Source organism: Tachyglossus aculeatus, chromosome X1 (genome assembly GCF_015852505.1).
Source record: "Tachyglossus aculeatus isolate mTacAcu1 chromosome X1, mTacAcu1.pri, whole genome shotgun sequence".
Classification (NCBI taxonomy): Eukaryota; Metazoa; Chordata; class Mammalia; order Monotremata; family Tachyglossidae; genus Tachyglossus; species Tachyglossus aculeatus.
In genome coordinates, this window is record NC_052101.1 from 61,028,504 (window position 1) to 61,045,656 (window position 17,153).

At 39.0% G+C, this 17,153-nt stretch overlaps 1 protein-coding gene across 5 annotated transcripts in view; it reads left to right on the forward strand.

Moving 5' to 3' along the window:
- Window positions 1-1,095: 1,095 nt before the first annotated feature.
- The window catches only part of FOXP1 (forkhead box P1), a 358,788-nt gene continuing 342,730 nt past the window's right edge, over window positions 1,096-17,153 (forward strand). For all 5 annotated transcript variants that reach the window (XM_038740740.1, XM_038740739.1, XM_038740742.1 and 2 more), the window contains exon 1: window positions 1,096-1,159. The gene's annotated coding sequence lies outside the window, so the exon portion shown is untranslated. The remainder of the gene's footprint in view (window positions 1,160-17,153) is intronic.

A 17,153-nucleotide genomic window follows, 5' to 3' on the forward strand; every position in this document is an offset into this window, starting at 1 on the left:
AAAGAGCATACAATCTAGAGGAAAAGTCTAGAATGGACATAAATATGTCTTGCATTTTGAGACAAATGAGCCACTGCTTTTAAATAGTTTTCAGCTTGAGCCCCTGTGGGACAGGGTCTTTTTCCAACCTCCATTGTCTTGTACTTGCCCCAGCTCTTAGTACAGTGCTTGGCACATGGTAAGTGCTTAACAAATACCACAGTTATTAATAATGATTATGGTGTTTGTTAAGCGCTTACTATGTGCCAAGCATGGTTCTAAGCTCTGGGGTAGATACAAGGTAATTAGGTTGTCCCACATGGGGCTTACAGTCTTAATCCCCATTTTACAGATGAGGTAACTGAGGTACAGAGAAGTTAAATGGCTTTCCCAAGGTCACACGGCAAACAAGTGGCAGAGTGGGGATTAGAACCCACTAAGTCTGTGCTCTTTCCACTAAGCCGTGCTGCTTCGCTAAATAACAATATACACAAGTAACAGTCTGATTTCTAAAATCAAAGGGCTATAAATTACAGTATTCAACCGGAAAATAAATGAAACACACATCTGGATTGAGAAAAATGTATGCAGAACACTAAGATCACCTCATCATCAGGTTTTTTTTTTTCCAATAATCAAGTTGTTCTTGTCGAATGCAGAAGTCCAACCCTGACTAGTACTGATAAATAGCAATCAGTAAAATGGGATTATTTTTAGCAACTCCAAAGGTCGTTTCCCATTAAATGCAGTTGAATCTGTATGTGGATTTGTTTGCGTTTTATTCTTGTTTTGATGATGTCAATGTTAAAGTTTGAATTTTTTTTTTAATAAGCCACTGTATAAGTGTAGATACAAGCTAATCAGGTTGGACATAGTCCATGTCCTAGATGGGGCTCACAGTCTAAGTCTCCATTTCAAGGATGAAGTAACTGTGGCCCAGATAAGTTAAATGACCTCCCTAAGGTCACATAGCAGACAAGTGGTAGAGCTGGGGTTAGAACCCAGGTCCTCTGACTCCCAAGCCCGTGATGTTTCCATTAGGCCACACTGCCTCCCAGCTGATAATGGCTGGTAATCTTTCTCACCCTAAAATTTTCACATAATTTTATGTTTTTCAGGGTAAGAAGTGACCTTTTCGGGAGGTTGTAAACTGAAGATAGCTTGTACAGAAGTAAACAAGGTAAATATTTTGTTTTTATTTTTCATTCACCCAGAAATACTTTGTGAAATTTTATGTAGGATCGCATACTACAAACTTCCAAGCCTTGCCATTGTTTTATGTTGTCTAACACTTGTGAAATACAAGAGAAACACACACACACACACACACACACACACAAAAAAAAAAAAAGCAAACAAAACCCACAATGTCTTTTGGGGTCTTTGAGGAAAAGGTATCAATTATGGTTTCCCAGAGCCACTCGTTAAAGGAAAAAAAAAAGGCTTGAAAGTTTTCGCTTCTCAGTTCAATCTTAACTTTTTTTCTGTTGTTGACTTCTGTAAGTTTAAAGTTAGAAAGGAATATTACCATCACAAAAGTGGTGATTCATAAAATTAACTTGCTGCAAACAAGAGTAACACATGTCAGTGTTCTGTACTGAAGTGGTGTCATCCAATTGATGTTCATCTGGCTGCTTTATAATCACCTTCTTTCAGAAATTAATAGTCAGTTAGGCACCATAGCAACAAGCAACACTGATGCAACGATTGAGCAGCAACTGGCAGATCACTGTGATGTCAGTGATTTTAAGTGTTTTTTCTTGACCTTGCTTGAAAGTAAAATTTTTTTTCACTTTAAATCTAGAAATTTACTGAAATATATTGCATTTTCTTGAATTTACTTTTGTTAAAACTGCATTCTAATAAGTATAGAATTACCAAAGATAGATTTTTAGATATTTAATGCCAAATATCTGCTTAAGGAGGGCAGAATCATTGTATTTGACTGCATCCTGTAGTTCTTTTGCATTTTTTTGAAGTTTCTCTAACTTGTAATATAGTACCTTTATTTGTCCAAGTAGTTTTACAGAAACTGTACAGTAAAACATGCTTTGCATTTGTCTACTGGACCCCTTTGTAATTTAATGTATTTTTCTAAAACAATGTATAGAACAATTCAATACATACAGTGCAAGTATCACATTATATGTGTCTTTAGATGAAGTTCTCTTAAGGAATGCTACTTAATTAAAAAAGAACTTCTGATCAGAACTCTTTTGGGCATTGTTGGCTGGGCACAGTGGTTTTGCTTTGGAAGCTGTGATTTTTCTTATCATAAATGACCACAAATCTGAAAATCATAAACTGTGAGTACACTACATAAGTTTTCAAAGTACATGATCACCAACATCCTTTACTGCAATAGAGGGCATCCAATTTTTTTTTTTTAAAAAGATGGCTTCTAAATTTGTTCTGGGAGCTTTCTGAGATTTAACTTTTAATCATGCAACTGATTTCATTAGTGTTTGTTTAGTTAAATGTGCAGTTCTGTGGCTTTCCAAGTCATTTGCACAGTCTTGGAATTGTAAAGGTCCTGAACTTTGTCCAATCTAGTAAGGCTACAAGTTGCTTCAATGTATACTGTTCTTTTTATCAGTTATATTTGAAATGATTATCAGTTTCCGTCACCTTTTGTTATATCATCTTGAGTCTCTCTCATTTACAATGTCTATTAGCTAGATTTTTAATATTACAGAAATCATTCTGAATGGCTTAGGTGTTCATACCAATATTAAAGGTCTTGCATTGCATTCAAGTGGTAGAAGTATCTCTTTTGATGTTCATTTAATGGGAGTGTTCATAGCTTGATTTAGGGGTTTGTACCTTTTGAATAAATAAAACAGCAGGGTTTTTTTTCCCTGGTTGTGCCAACACCAAGCAAAAGTTAAAAAAAAGAAGCATTGATTCTCCAGCACACAAAAAAATGTGTAGGTATGTGTGTTATCGATTCAGTATAATTGAAAATCTTGGTAAGATGAACTCTACTTACATCATGAAGACTAAGGGGAAAATTGGAATGCACTATAAGTCATTTCACTTTAAGTTGTACTCTTCAGGACCCATTTTCAGCTTAATGTCAGTATAAGCACACAGGCTTGCCTGACTAAAATAATGTACATTTTAATTAGAGTGTCTACAGAATTTGAAGTGCAGTTCTTAATGCCTGATTGGTTGATGGGGCTTGAACCCAGAGGAAGGGTTTTTGCTAAACTTCTGAAGGTCAGAAAACAGTGAATTCCAGAACCAAAGAGTTTCTGAAAGCATATCCCTCACCAGAGTAAAATCAGGATAATTTTAGCAGTAAGAATAAATGCAAATAAATCTGTGCACAGAAGATAAGATTGAGTGCACAAAACTTGCCAGACACATTTAGAAATCGAATACAGTAATTTTAGAGTCTCAATAGACCTGAGTAGCAGTGACCATCCTTGTTAGAATATTGGTCTGAAACTAGCAAGAAGATAGAACACTTTTCAAAATGTTTCTCACTGACAGGATTATTGTGAGATCTTTGGCAAATATGACAGAACGGCAAAATAGGCATGCGGGTGTTAAGTGATTTGAAGTTCACAGTGCCAGTGATAGAACTCAAAATCTGGTTCTGCCTGCAGACATATGTACCCAAGGTGGCATAAAAGGGTGGTATGGTAGCATCTCCTTGTTTTGTGATTTAAGGGATTTTTTAAAAGCCTCAATCTATTTATTAGGGTATTTTGCAGTTGTTTCCTTCTTTTGACAACCGAGCCACTTAATTGAATTATTTCTTGAAGAAAAATCCTAATCATCTCACAACCCATCAGCTCTCACTAACTCTAATACACTCAGTTCTCTGTAATGTGGGGGATGGGGAAATTCTGGCAAAACGCTGTGTTAAGGAAACACTACTTTAAGGAAAATCCAGGCTTCACTCATTCTTGAACTGTTACAAGTGGAGAAACCCTTGTTGTATGGAGGAGGAAAATGTGTCTGTTACAACTTCCCCGTTGCAACTCAACGGCTAGGTCCCCTTTGGTTGCACACCACATTTAAGAAAGTTTCATGATCAGTTGATTGATCATATTTGTTTAGCGCTTACTGTATGCAGAACACTGTACTAAGCACTTGGGAGAGTGCAATATAGCAGAATTGGTAGACCCGTTCCCTTTCCATAAGGAGCTTGTGGGAGCAGGAGTTACTAATTTTTCACTCCGCAGGTCTGCTTAGGAGTTTCTATGACTTGTCAGCCTGTCCTCTTCCTACTTCAGGAAAATCAGTCTTGATAATAATAGCAGCACTCCTGGTACTCTCATGGAAGCTCAACTGCAAGTAAACCACATGGGGTCTCAATAGTTAAACCTGTGGAATTCAAATGTTTGCATTTTGAGTTAACTGTTTTTTAAACATTGTTAACCATAATGCTTAACTATGTTACTCCATAAACAAGAGCTGTCTCTCTTGAATATTTAGTTGCAAGAAAACAAATTAAAATATTGATTTGCCATAAAAAGCATATTTCCAAAAAGATATGCTTAGTAGCATTAGTTTTTCAAGCAGAAATCATGTGTTCAAATGCACAGCAAGATATTCAGAAGCAAAAACAATATTTGGCAACAATTGTAAAGTAGCCACATTTGCACTACTGAATAATCAAAACCACAAAATGTGTGATAACTATGTTCCTATATCAATCAAGGGTACTACCCCCTTCTCCCTATTTCTCTGCCTTTTGTGTTTGAAGCTTGTGCTGCTGACAGTGAGATTGCCGTGTGTGTGTGTGTGTGTGTGTGTGGTTTATGCCATTTTGAGACAAACTCTTCCACATTGTGCCCATGGAAATATGGTAGGACCCCTCTTTAGGCCATATGGGGTGAGCATTGCATCCCTGACAAGGGCTGCTCAGAGCCCCATAGAGTTATTGAATAGAATCTAGTAACTTCCCCTCAATATAAGACCAGAGTGAAGAGAGCCTATGTTCCTTAGGACTTTAATTTAGGATTGGGAGAAGGCAAAGGAATATTACTACCAGCAAGACATGTATTTGATTTGTTTTGTTTTTTTTTTTCAGTAGTGGTGATGACTTGCACTGAGCTATCTGCACTCTCTTGTCCAACCCTGTGAGCAGCAGCTCTCAGTGTAAGTTGGCTAACATAAAAACAGAGAGTGTGCTCTGTGGTCATGGAAGGAAATATCTTCAGCAAGCCTTAGCAGTCATTGCTTTACCCTTGCCCCTTTTTCTTAAGCCACCATTGAGTATGACACTCAGATTAGCTTTAGAAAGGGTTGGGGGTTAGGGGAGCTTTTTCAGCTTTCTCACATATACCATTAGAAATGTCAAACAAAAAACAAGACTGAAATTAAAAACAAAAGCAGAAAACTAAACACAAAAACAAAAAGAAAAAAAAACCACCAACCCAAAATACAAAATGAACAAGCCAAAAAAGACAAACAAAAAGGAAACCAAAATGGAAGCAGAGAAAAGAAAAATAAATGTTTTCTCCTTCTCCATAAACACCTGAGAAAAGGATACTGAATATAACATCCTGGGACACCCTACTCATTGATAGTCTTCATAACAAAGTTAACACAGGAAGCCCTTGTTACTTCTTTTCTGAGTGCCATGATATTTTCCCAAACATACCATTGAAAAAGTTTTTCCGTAGCAAAAAAATGTATGTATGTCTCATCAAACATAACTTCTAGAAAAACAAAGGGAGTTCATTCTTCAGTATAGATGGCTACTTCACTCACTACCAACAAAATAAACCTTCATTGGTAGTAGTACTTCCAATGAAGTAAACCTTTTAAAAATGCTTAAATTGGCATTTTCCTCTAAAAGTGAAATACACATTGATGATACATTTTACCCGAAGGATAGACATGAGTATAGCAAGATATCAACTAGGAAATGTTGTTAGTGAAAATAGAAATAGATTTATCAAGATCCCAGACCTGCTTTTGAGCTTTGTCCAGCCCAGGGCATGTTCTCAGTTAAGAAAAAGGATGCTCTTTATTTAAAACAGCTCCACTACTTTACATGTTTCCTGAAAATAAATCACTTGCCATGAGAAACCCATATTGATGTAGGTAATAGCTTCAATATCTTTTTTACTGACCTGAGAGAGTACTCACACAGAAATTGTAATGATGATTTAATTCATTTTTAGAAACTCTTGCATAATAATGATGGCATTTGTTAAGCGCTTACTCTGTACAAAACACTGTTCTAAGCGCTGGGCATTGTCCTAAACAAAGTTGAAACTCGAAGCTTTTAGGTGCCACCCTCAGTCTTCTGAAAATGCCCATTCCAGGATGAGACTAACAATTGGGATCACTTGGCTTTTGTTCCGGGTTTGCCAACCGCAGGGGAGCCCACCTTATTTATCCTGACTGCAGACTTCCTTCTTCCCTCCCACCACCTCAAATTGGGACAAAACTAGCATATGGCGCAGAGGTCCGTAAACACGCTGCAAGTTGTAATTCTTATCAAATTTCTTGCATTACTCTCAGATTCCTTATTTGGGAATTTGAAGGCCCAACTGATTTGTTTTAGTTCATCATCCCAGGTTCTCCCATTCTGTATAAACAAGAATAGTGGCTTGGTGGTTAGCATATGAATCTAGAATAGAAAAGTATTAGTTTGATCCTCAGCCACACATATTTTCAGCTTCTGTAGTACACTAATATGGGTAGTGTTTGATGGGTTTTCCATCCGCTCGGGTTAACAAAGGAGATCAAAGATCCTGGCTTTACGTGTCTACCAACTCTGTTGTATTCTCCCAAGCACTTAGTACAGTTCTCTGCATCCACTAAGTACTCAATAAATACCATTGATTGATGGAATAAGAATTCTGGCATGCAATCATGTAAGATGATTTTCAAAATTATTAGGGCAGACGTTTTGGTCCTGAAGAAATTTTAGGTAATTCAATCTAAGATATAGCTACAATTTTTATAGGAAAATATGAAATGGTTAAGGGCAGTGCACATTTAAATTTGTTCAGGAATATTCAAATTTAGTGGAGATATTTAAAAAGAATGCTTTGGCACTAAGTGCCTGTATTTCCCATTGCAACGTACTCTATAGAGCAGATTGCAGTAGCATTAACAACAAAATTTCAGCTATGCCACCTTCAAGGCATTAAGCTGTGAAGTAGTTCTCCTTTCATATCTATGAAGTTTCACCTGGGATTTCCCCTCTTCTCTTCCCTAACTTGGCTTTCATTATGCATGATAAAAGTTCCATGCAATTTCTGGGAAGAGCCATTTCTAATTTTATATTTGCATTTTTGTATTTGAGCACTGAAAGCATCTTTACTATCATAATACCATCTCCATTCCCAGAAAGAAAACCATTCATTTCAGTGGTTTACATTTGGGCACCAGCATTTTCTCTGGTTGGGTTTTTGATTTTATTTAGTTTTATTTTTTAGGATTGACTTTAGTTTCACAATTTATAATTATGCATTTTCCCAAGCTTCCCGTTTCAGGGGTTGTCTATATTGGGTCTCTGAGCATATCATTTTTCAGAGCACCAAATCACAGCTCCCTTTTGTCTGGGGTTCATGCCGGCCACCAGTCAAGGGTATTTGAAGAATGAATCTAGGTGTTTCCTTTGTTTTCCTTTGGGTTCCTTACCTGAGTGTTCCCTTTTTTGCAAATCATCAGGGTTTAACCATAAGCAGGGAAAAAAAGTTTAAAATGATCACATTATTAATGAATGATTAGATGGAAGCAAAACAGACTTGTAGCATTCTCTAAGGTGTTCAGTAGATTCTTCCCTAGATGGTTTTTTTCAGTCCCAGCTGACCCAGAATCCTAGCCAGGATTCAGAAATACCGAACTGTGTCCCTGAGTTTACCAGTGGTCCTCCACCCTTTGACTTTTTTGTAATCCTTTTATTTTCATCTGAAACTTTTCCAGGTTATTTGCCTAGGGCACAAAGTAAAAAAGTTATAAATGGCTTCTGCCATTTTTTCAAACCCAGAGCCTGTTTTTTCTCCTCCCTTTTTCACAAATCATGAAGTGTATTCAATGGCTTAGGAATTTAAGCTTGTGGTGCGAGGTTTGGATGTAATGGTCTAAAGCAGCCCTCTGAATACCCATCGACCATAGCTCGCCTAGTTGGGAAGTGTAGACCTGGTCTGTCCAAATCTTTGCCAGCTCTTCTAAGTCCATTGTTGTTTCTTTTCTTTCATCTCTGCAATAGCAGTCATTATAGTCAGGAGGGAGAAATACCAAAGTATCAAATCGTCTGGGCCTGCAACCCAACCTACTTAGGTTTTATGCAGCTAAAGTCTGATGGCTGGATCAGCCAATTCACCTCACCCGACAACCAGATAAGGGATGTCTAGTACCCTGGAACCAATGCAACCAATGCAATGAGAAGCAGCATGGTCCAGTCGATAGACCATGGGACTGGGAGTCAGAAGTACTTATGGCTCTGCCTGTTGTCTGCCGTGTGACCTTGGACAAGTCGCTTTACTTCTCTGTGCCTCAGTTACCTCATCTGTAAAATGGGGATTGAGACTGTGAGCCCCATGTGGTCACGGACTGTGTCCAAATGGATTAACTCGTATCTACCCCAGTGCTTAGAACCCTGCCTGGCTTATAGTAAGCACGTAACAAATACCATTAAAAAATCAGGTAAGAATTGGGTGGCCTCATGTTTCCCAAGGAATTTGCTGCTGGGCCTACTATATGCTTTCTCCAGGTCAAAAGGAAATGGCCTAGTTTAGCATTTCTTTGTCTCCCCATCTCCCCCCAAAGCCGGTGGAAGTTGAGTAAGTTCTGTTCTGACTGTTCAGTCCTCAAAACTGTTCTGAAGATTAGGGGTACAGGCTACAAACACCCTACATGACCTGAACTCTGGGACCCAGGCTGAGTGCAGGCTGTGTCCCATAGCCCCATCCAGTCTTCTTCTGGGCAGGCATGCAACCATATAGACACAATAATACCACAGCCACCACTCTTACTGAGAGCTATTCCTGTTCCTTCTTCCCTGGACACAGGATGTACAGAAGGAGGATGAGCAGGCTGGCTAGAATCTACCTCAGACGACACTTTAGCAAAGATACTTAAGTATAGCAGGTTCATTTCAGTGATTCCACTCTGCAAGTAGCAGTAGACTATAAGCTCTCAGTGGAAAGAGTGTGATGGGCTTGGGAGTCAGAGGACATGGGTTCTAATCCCAACTCCACCACTTGTCTGCTTCTTGACTTTGGACAAGCCACCTAACTTCTCTGTGCCTCAGTTACCTCATTTGTAAAATGGGGATTAAGACTGTGAGCCTCACGTGAGACAACCTGATTACCTTGTATCTACCCCAGTACTTAGAACAGTGCTTGGCAAATAGTAAGAGCTTAACAAATATTATAATAATAATTATTATTAGTTACGATCGATTGATTGATCAATTGATGAGAAGGAGACCAAAGTTAATGGAGGTCATGCCGCCACATATTTCTTGTGCACTACCTCTTCCTACCTTAATCCTTCCATTTATTGTCCTCGTGAAAGCTAGTAGTTGTAATGATGCCATCTTGCATGTGTTTACCTGCTTTGTGTCTTCAACATGTTCAAGCGCTTTTGGATTTTTAATCTTCCTGCAATATACTATAACTACTACTCTCTGATAATCAGCCCTGGTCAGAGGATAAGGAAACTGTCATAGAAAATTTATAATATGTAATGCTTCCAAGGTCTTGCATCAAGGCCATTGAGGAGCTAAGAATAAAATCCAGGATTCCTAAATCATGGTCGAATGCTCTGCTTTCTTCCCCAGAATATGTTGGATTCTGAACTAAATCCACCAAAATAGTGATCTATTGTGCTGATATTAAAGAATGACACAATCTTCAAATTATTTATTTTCTCCCCAAGAAATTTATGGATAAAAGGGTAGAGTCATTATGGACTAATGGTCTTCAGACAGATTCCGTGGGGTTGTAATAGGTTAAAATCAGATTGTTAAGAACACTTCCACATCAATTTCAGTCCTGCAATTATTACAGGCTCTTGATCAGTGTCATGCAGGAGAAAAAAATCAGACACTTCTTAGTTTAGAACGAAAGGACTTGAAGCTCTTAAGCTTTTCAAAATCTAAACCCTGTGATGGAAACAGTGTAAGAAAAGCTTTCCTGGGCTATTGAATGATTCATTGGCTTTAATGTGATCTTATAATAGAACTCATACATAGAAACTACATTAAAAGAGCATTAAGATTGTGACAAAAGCCATCAAAATATAGGAAACGATGTTTCTTTGGGTGGTAGGAAATGTACCATATGTTCACCATACCTAGGAGTAAGGACTAAGCCACGTTTTTCACAGCATTCATGTCCAGTTTGGAAAAATCTGAGATCTGGTGATAAATATTGCTCATTTTTCCCAGTTGAAATGCAACTTAAAATAAGGATGAGGTTAAGCCGCAGAAACACAACAGTGAGCCTGTGTCCTGTGAAACAGCATGGCCAGGTGGAAAGAGCATGGACATGGGAGCCAGAGAACCTGGGTTCTAATCCCGGCTCTGCTGTTTGCCTATGTGACCTTGGGCAAATCACTTCCTTTCTCTTTGTCTCAGTTTCCTCATCTGTCAAATGGAGATTAAATATCTGTTCTCCATCATACTTAAACTGTGAGCCTCATGTGGGACATGGACTGTGTCTGAGCTTCCAGTTCTGTTGTATTGTTCTTCCCCAAGTGCTTAGTACAGTACTCTGCAAACAGTAACATCTCAATAAATGCCATTGATTGATTGATTATCTTGTTTCTATCCCAGTGCCTGGCACATAATAAGCACTTAACAAATACCGCAATTGTTATTATTAGCAGGCACTATTTAATGAATTCAAAGCCCAATTCTCTCAAGTTGAACTTCAAGGCACGCACAGCTACCTCCTCTGAAACTCTGTGGCCTTGCTACCCCTCTACCCTGCCTCCCTTGAAGAAACTTACATATTCCATGATAGTGCTTTAAGGGTTGGAATAACAAGTGGCAAGAATGCTATGCCCTGCTACCTTGCTTTCTAGAGGCAGAGCTTTTTAGCTGAAATCTCTGAATCTCTTGTCAGGCCTAGGGTACCTCAAGGGCCCTTGGACCTGCCAGAGGTTTGGAATGGACTTGCAGGGCCTACTTCATTCATTAAATCATTCAAACATATTTATTGAGCACTTACTATGTGCAGAGCACTGTACTAAGCACTTAGGAGAGAGTTGGCAGCCACATTCCCCACTAACAATGAGCTTACAGTCTAGAGGGGGAGACAGACATTAATATAAATAAATAACTCATAATATATAATTTAAAAATGCATACACAAGTGCTGTGGGGTTGAGGGTGGAGTGCATGTCAAATGCCCAAAGGTCATAGATCCAAATGTGTACTTCAGTGACAATAATGATAATGATAATAATCAAGTATTTGTTAAGTGCTTATTATGTGCCAAGCACTGTTCTCTGTCATTCATTCAATCATATTTATTGAGTGCTTACTGTGTGCAGAGCACTGTACTAAGCGCTTGGGAAGTACAAGTTGGCAACATATAGAAACGTTCCCTACCCAACAACGGGCTCACAGTCTAGTCACAGTCTGCCCTGGGGTAGATACAAAATAGCCAGGTTCCACAGAGGGCTCACAGTATAAGTAGGAAGGAAAACAGGTACTAAATCCCCATTTTGCAGTTGAGGGAACTGAGGCACAGCAAAGTTAAGTGACTTCCCCAAGGTCACACAAAGGATATGTGGTGCAACTGGGATTTGAACCCAAGTCCTCTGGCTTCAAACGGTGTGTGCCTCTGTTTTAGGGGTACTGAGAAGGTTAGGCCTATGGATAATCCACTTTGTGTAATTGAATCAATTTTGTTACCTAAGGTAGGGGCAACTGGGCTTTAATGAACTCACGGAGCCTACATCGATTATTCATATTAGCTGTGTTTTAACTGTACAGTTTAATTAACAATTTAATGAAAAATAGACCAATGGAAAACTGATGGAAAACAGATAAAACAAATGAAGAACCAGGAGTAAAAGAAATAAGGTGAATTCAATTTTTATTTCCTTATATAAACTATGAAATTCAGAGTGAAAATGTTAAAATACAGAGACCTCATAAAATTTACAATGTAAGTTTATTCAGTTTAGTAGGTACACAGACATTTTACTATCCCACAAAAATATTTTACTAGAATTCTAATCTACATTCTCATTCACCCAACTACTTTCTTAATTTCTTCCCAGCTTTGGTCATTCAAACAGGTTGTCACCTGTAACATTACATTTCTGAACTATTTTGTTTTATTCGTAATGTTGATGGGTAAGTAGTCTTTTGTCCTAGGATGCTATCCATTTCTAAACATAATAGTCCTATTAAAATCCTCCAGTTGGGCAGGCTCTTGAAGTACATAGTCCACTACCTCTTTCTGATATGTATATTTAATAATAATAATAATTCTGGTATTTGTTAAGTGCTTACTGTGTGCCAGGGTAAGTCCTGGGGTAGATACAATCTAATTGCGTTGGACATAGTCTCTGTCCTACATAGGGCTCACAGTCTTAATCCCCATTTTACAGATGAGTTAACTGAGGCACAGAGAAGTGAAGTGACTTGCCCAAGATCATACACCAGACAAGTGGCAGAGCTCGGATTAGAACCCTGGACCTTCTGACTCCCAGGCCTGTGCTCTGTCCACAGGGCCATGCTGCTTCTCAATTATTGTCCATCGTTCAGTATATTGTGTGGCTTTGGTTTACAAGAAAACAGTAAATAAGTTAGGACCAGTGAGTATCACTGGACTGTTAGAACCAATTGTATGGGTGGACAATTCAATAAATCAGCCAGTGGGCATAGTTGTGGGTTTAATAATAAAATAGAAGATATGTACACTTTGCTTTAGTTGTGTATGTGTGAGTGTTTGGAAAGATATCATCACAAACTTGATTTTATATATATTTCAGAAAGAGTTTCTCTCCTAACTCAATCACTGCTGAGTTCCAAAGACAAGCTCTTTTTCTGGAGTGATTGGCCTCAAAATAGATGGATGAAACAGAATTAAGATCTACTCAGCTTTCACTGGGAGAATATTTTCATGATAGAGAAGTTAGTATTCTACTAAAATGACAAAGGTAGAAGGCAACTCATAGGACGACCCACGGGGAATGACGAAAATTGTGTTCCTTGGTGTCCCCAAATTCAGATTGGCGCATGAGACAGAGAGAGAGAGAGAGAGTGAGTGAGTGTGTGTGTGTGTGTGTGTGTGTGTTTGTGGTTTGGCTGTTGAGTTGTCAGATTGTTGTCCTGCCCCAACAACCTTATGCCCTTAATTTTAGGACAGGGAGCTGTGTTATCTCTAGGACCACTTAAAGTATTATAATTAATGTCAAAACCTTGCATAATATTGTTGCTTGGCTTGTACACGTAAACCCTCATCCAGCTCAGTGCTCCTAACATTACTATAGGTTTTACTTTTGAAAGGGAAAGGGAGATTGAGGGCAGAAACTCAGAAAACTCGAGCAACGATTTACACTTTATAGAAATGCTGGAGCAGTGCAAATGTTGTATTGGTCAGCTTTGTTTTAGAGGAACTTCATTTTCATACATCAGCATTAACAATTCAAACACCCCGAAATGCTAATAGAACTAGTAAGCTTTTAATTCCCCGGAATTTATCGCTTGCTGTATTTCCATGAATTTATAACGCTTTGATTCTTAAGAGCCCCATTTAATCAGTTTTGCCTGGCACAGAACATAATAAACAACTTGCTGGTGCTAAAGTGCCACATGGGGGAGGCTGCTAACAAGAAAGTTAAATGCTTCTGCCACTAGCAGTTTCTTCGCTGTATTTTTCATGAGCTCTTACTAGCAATAATGTGCTTTGCTAGCTTCAGAGCAGTGGTTAAACGTAGTGACAAACTAAACAGCACTCTAACACACTAAATACTAATGTACCAGAGTCTTTGTGCATTTCTAGAGTACACTTAGAGAACTGGCTTCAATTGAGCTTTCTTGGAATGCATTTCATAATTTTTCATCCTCCTCTTCCAAATCTCAGTGTATATTTCCCAGGCTGAGTAGTGAATGGTGTCAATCATTAAAGCCTGTTAAAGGAGCATTTTTGCTTGTGCTGCCTGTCCATAAAGAACAATCGCTCTAATAGAAAAACATCACATTATCAAGTGCTTTAAAGCAGAAAATGTCATTTGTTTCTCAAAACTGCACCAACTTTATATAATTGCCCTTTTAATTATCCCTAGTGGCCCATGAAATTTGCAAAATAGAGCATCAAAGGTTTGATTTACTTACAGGTTGCACTTTAGTGGCATTTTTAATGAATATTGTTTAGTCCTAATGCCAAGAGGAGATTTGTACATGTTATATAGTGAGGTGCTTACTAAAAGGAGGGAGGGGACCTAATAAGTAGTCCAGAATATTAGGATGAAACAATTTGATGGTATTCATGAGCTGAGTTTTTAAATGTGCTTTAATGGAATTTTATTTTTCCACTCAGATCTAGATTATTGCACATTCAATTTTAGTCGTACAGTATCTTTCTGCCCAATTAAGTGAACTCATCATTTCTTTGCCAGAAGCCTTTTGGGGACAATTTATTTGTTTCCTGGGAATTTTGAATTGAGGTCACTTTCTTACTCTATAATTGCATTCTTCAAGACTTCATTCATGGCTGGTTCTTTAAAAGCAAACCCTTTGATGGTGCTCTTTTGCAGTTGTGGATCTGGGGTATGAATTTGATCTGAAAGAGTATTATCAGCTTTTAGCAGCTCTGAAAACACTTGACCATATTTTGGAGGTTTCTTGGGAATAATTGGTTCCATATCCTTTAGGATTTATTGTCTAGTCTCATACTTGCCTCAGAATTCTCTTTTCACAATAGGAAAGGGCTGTGGTCCAGGAAGTGTGATTGTTTGCTATGTACCGTCCCTTGCCTACTTGGCAAGTATGGAGGCAAACTGATATATTGTGGAAAGGGCTAGAAGCTGAACTCAGTAGCATGAGGTTGAAGTTATTGTGATAGTAAAGTTTTGCCAGGTCAGTCAATCAGTCAATGGTATTTATTGAGCGCTTGCTGTGTGCAAAGCACTGTACTAAGCACTTGGAAGCAGAGTTGGTAAACACTGTCCCTACCCACAGGGAGTTTACAGTCTAGAGAGAGTGGTCTCCAGTTAGCAGTACATCCAAAGCTAATATTTTCACCCTTTGATCAAAGGGCATGATGAGACATATGGCACTTCTTGGGAAATATGGCATTTGGTGCCACGGCTATTTAGTTGTTTCAGAACTGAATACGGGAGACATTTGTAGCTGCCACTCTACCCTCAGAAAAGTCTCCAGGAGGGCTCAGCCATTGCCCCATCCCCAAGTCTACCTTCTGAACTTCAGTACGTTTATGGTTAGCCTTGATGTTGAAGGCTGTGATCAGTAAGTCAGTCAGTCGTATTTATGGATTGCTTACTGTGTGCAGAGCATTATACTAAGTGCTTGGGAGAGTATTTATAATATAACAGTCACATTCCCTGCCCATAATGAGCTTACAGTATAGATGGGGAGACAGACATTAATATAAATAATTAAAATTACAGGTATGTACGTAAGTGCTGTGGGGCTGGGAGGGGGGATGAATAAAGAGAGCAAGTCAGGGCAACACAGAAGGGAGTGGACGAAAAAGAAAATAGGGCTTAATCAGGGAAGGCCTCTTGGAGGAGATGTGCCTTCAATTAAGACTTGAAGGCGGGGAGAGCAATTGTCTGTTGGATTTGAGGAGGGAGGGCATTCCAGGGCAGAGGCAGGATGTGGGTGAGGGATCGGCAGCAAATCAACGAGATTGAGGTACAGTGAGAAGGTTAGCATTAGAGGAGCGAAGTGTGTGGGCTGGGTTGTAGTAGAAGAGTACTGAAGTGAGGTAGGAGGGGGCAAGGTGATTGAGTGATTTAAATCCAACTGTAAAGGGTTTCTGTTTGATGTGAAGGTGAATGGGCAACCCCTGGAGGTTCTTGAGGAGTGGGGAAACATAGCCTGAACGGTTTTGTAGAAAAATAATCCGGGCAGCAGAGTGAAGTATGGACTGCAGTGGGGAGAGACAAGAGGCTCGGAGGTCAGCAAGGCAGCTGGTACAGTAACCAAGGCAGGATAGGATAAGTGCCTGTGGTGGCAGTCTGGATGGAGAGGAAAGGGTGGATTTTAGTAATGTGAAGGTTGAACCAACAGGATTTAGTTGATTGAATATGTGGGTTGAATGAGAGAGAGGGGTCAAGGATAATGCCAAGGTTACGGGTTGTGAGACAAGGAAGATGGTGGTGCCGTCTACAGTTATGATAATATCATGGCTTTTCAGTTGTCTGTTCTCTTTCCGGGAAGACAAAATTCACTCTTCTTTTAAAAGAGATAAAGAAGTTTTAAAAGCTCCTGGTAATTTCTACAGCCAAGTTAGTGTGACCTTTGAAGAGTCACCTCTGTGCTCCATTTTCAGATCAGGTAGGGGATAGGTAATAGATTTGTAAGTAGCATTAAACTTGTTACTCTGGCCACCTGTAAACACAAAGCCTTGTTACTGGGTAGAGTAATCCAGTCTGAATCAAAGGAACCTCTAGAGGTTTTATGGTCTAGATCCCTGCCTCAGGTAGATCCTGTAGTAATCATCCCATAGGTAGTAAGTTATTGATCCTATTTTAACAGTGTAAGGGATGGAAATTCCACTCCTTCTCTGAGTTATTTTTTACATCTAGTCTTGGAATACTCTGTCCCATGGGCCCAAGACTGAGTCCCACAATGAGTATTAGGAGCTAGATCATCCATTCTTGGCTTAATAGTGACGAATCACTGTGGTATTTTTTTTTAAGCATTCGCTATGGGCCAAGCACTGTACTAAGTGCTAGGGTAGATTCAAAATAATCAGGTTCACACAGCTTATTTGAAGATGTCACATGAATATAATTGAAAGTCCATCTAGAGTACATTTATAATTTCACCCCGAAGTTATGTTATTCAGAAAGCATGCTGATCAGTCCCCAATATATTGGGCTTTCCTAGGAATTTGCAACTTCATTGTTTTAAGGATTTGTGCCACCATTTTCTCTGGTATAGGCATTAAGCTCACCAATCTGTAATTACCTGGCCCATCCTTTTAAAGATGGGAACTTCATTTGCCTGTTTCACGTATTAGGAACTTTTACTGTCCTCTGTGAGT